This window comes from Marmota marmota, unplaced genomic scaffold, assembly GCF_001458135.2.
Source record: "Marmota marmota marmota unplaced genomic scaffold, marMar, whole genome shotgun sequence".
Taxonomy (NCBI): Eukaryota; Metazoa; Chordata; class Mammalia; order Rodentia; family Sciuridae; genus Marmota; species Marmota marmota.
In genome coordinates, this window is record NW_026000241.1 from 5,197,962 (window position 1) to 5,200,210 (window position 2,249).

Genomic DNA, 2,249 nt, shown 5'->3' on the forward strand with positions numbered 1-2,249 from the left:
GGCCCGACCCTGAGACGGACACAATCCAGCCATGTTCAGAAGGCCTCTGTGGCAGGCAGCCGCCGTTACTGTGATCAATTACCCGAGGCCATCAGCTTATAAAGAGAAAAGGTTCATCTGCCTCACAGTTTAAGGGGTTCCAATCCGTGGCCCCTGGCCCTGTGGCTCTGGCCTGTGGTGAGGCAGCAGGAGCAGGTGGTGACGCGGAGCCACAGCTCACGACGTCAGGGAAGCAGAGAGGACAGGAGGGGCTGGGTCCTCACTGTCCCCTTCAAGGACTCGTCCCCAAGGACTGAAAGCCTCCCACTAGGTCCCACCCCTGGACGGTCCCACCTCCCAGCAGCTGGGGACCAAGCCTTGAGCGCGTGGGCCTTTGAGGGACACTCAGGCTCCAAGCTGGAGCCGTCTCTGGGGGTAGAATGGGGGACAGTCGAAGCCGGAGGCTGGGGGGTCGGCCTCCCCGGGCAGGACGGAGGGAGCCCAGCCAGGCCCACGGCTCAGGGGGACCAGGACTCCCGGCAGCGCCCGCGGCGCCTCCCGCAGAGGACCAGACGGTGAGGACGAGCGGCCTGTGCGCCCCAGGAGCTCCCTGCAGCCTCCGGTCTCTCGGCCTCTCGGCTGTGCCTCCGGAGCCCAGGGCAGCCGCAGCCAAGAGCGCACAGTGGCCTCGTGTCGATGAAACTGTGTGAAATCAGAATCTCAGGGACACTTCACATGTGACAAAAGATCATTCTCCCTCTAATAGTTTTCATCTATTAAAAATGTAAAAGCCACCGTCCTGGTGGGTGGTGGCTGGGGTGGGCTTTCTGTTGGGGCAACAAAAATGTTCTAGAACCCTCCGTGGCAGCGGGAGCTCAGGGCAGACAGACGGACGTCACCGTGCACTTAAGTGAGCGAAGGCGTCACACTGTCCCTCAGGAGAGCTGCTGAAAAGCCGCCATACAGGTGCTCGCTGCCCTCCTCCTGCGACCTCCCTGAGCGAAGGAGAGGTTATCTTCGTCACCGTGAGCGTCACCTGCCACCTGGAAGTGTGACCCGGCAGGACAGCCATTGGTGTTTTCTGTGCCTGGCGGAGGAGGAGGAGGAGGAGGCTGGCCTCCGTGGAGGCTCCCTCCAGCCTCTTCCCTTCTCCTGGGGATGGATGCTGATGTGTCCCTCCTGGGAACTCGGGACGGGTCCCCACCTGGCTCCCCACGGACCAGCCTGGGGCCACCAAGGGAAAACCCTCGGGGCTGCTGCCCACGTCCGATGACAGCCCCAGTGTCCCCTCGGCAGGGCCCTGTCCCCCGTAGGAGATGGGGAGACTGAGGCTGGGGGGAGGACCTGTCCCCAGTCCCTGGTTCAAGATGACGGGGCCAAACCCAGCCGGGCCCCGCTTCTGTGCCAAGGACAGGGGACCCTCATGCCCCCTTCTTGGGCCACAGTCTCTCCGATTGCTGCTGTGGCCCCTCCCGGGTCACCCGTTTCCGAGTCTCCTTTGTGCTTTGGAGGGGATCTTGTCCACTCCCCAAAGACATCCACCTGCGTTCCCCCTGGGGACAGCCCTGCACCCCAGGGGACATTTGGCCACGTCATTTGGCTGGCCTCCATGATTTGGGGGGAGTGTCTGGCCCGAGGCCCTGTCACCCTCCGCGGAAGGTGCTCCCTGGGTGGGTCCCACGCAGTCCTGCCAGGAGGCAGTGACAGTCCCCAGGCTGGGACTCTGGGCCCGGGTAGGTCAGGGCCTCAGGCGTCCCTCCGCGGTCCTGGGGACCATGAGGGCGTCAGAGCGGAGGGGACCGGGGGCTCCCTGTGGGGAGAGAGAACTCTGACCCTCGGGGGACCCTGGAGGACGGTGCTGGCAGGAGGGGCCCCTCCCATGGCCAGGGCTGGGGGAGGGGAGGACCAGGGTCTCGTCCTGGGGTGGAACTGGGGTGCGTCACCTGGAACCTGGGAAATGCCGTCACCTTGGTCTGGGTCACACTCAGGAAAACAAAGAGGCTTTCCTTCCCCCCAAAATCCAGCCTCGAGACACATCCTGGGTCCTTCTTGGGGAGGGGACCCCCCTCCTTCCACCTGGGGACGGACCTGGCGCGGGTCCAGCCTGGGAGACGGGCGGGTGTCCTGGGTCCTGGGCCCGCGGCTGTGACGGCCCCTTCAGGGCTGGAGGGACCCGGCTGTTGTTCTCGGCTCCCGGCCTCCGGCCTCCGCGGCAGGAAACGGGCCAAGCAGGGCTTCCTGCGGCCGCCGGTTAAAAATAACCCGGTATA

General features: G+C 64.9%; 1 long non-coding RNA gene across 1 annotated transcript; it reads right to left on the reverse strand.

The window, feature by feature from the left end:
- Window positions 1-727: 727 nt before the first annotated feature.
- Window positions 728-2,216, reverse strand: LOC125613731. The gene is made up of 2 exons (XR_007344290.1): window positions 1,923-2,216; window positions 728-1,789 (listed from the first exon to the last, which is right to left on the reverse strand). It is a non-coding gene; the product is annotated as an uncharacterized LOC125613731 (long non-coding RNA).
- Window positions 2,217-2,249: the final 33 nt, after the last annotated feature.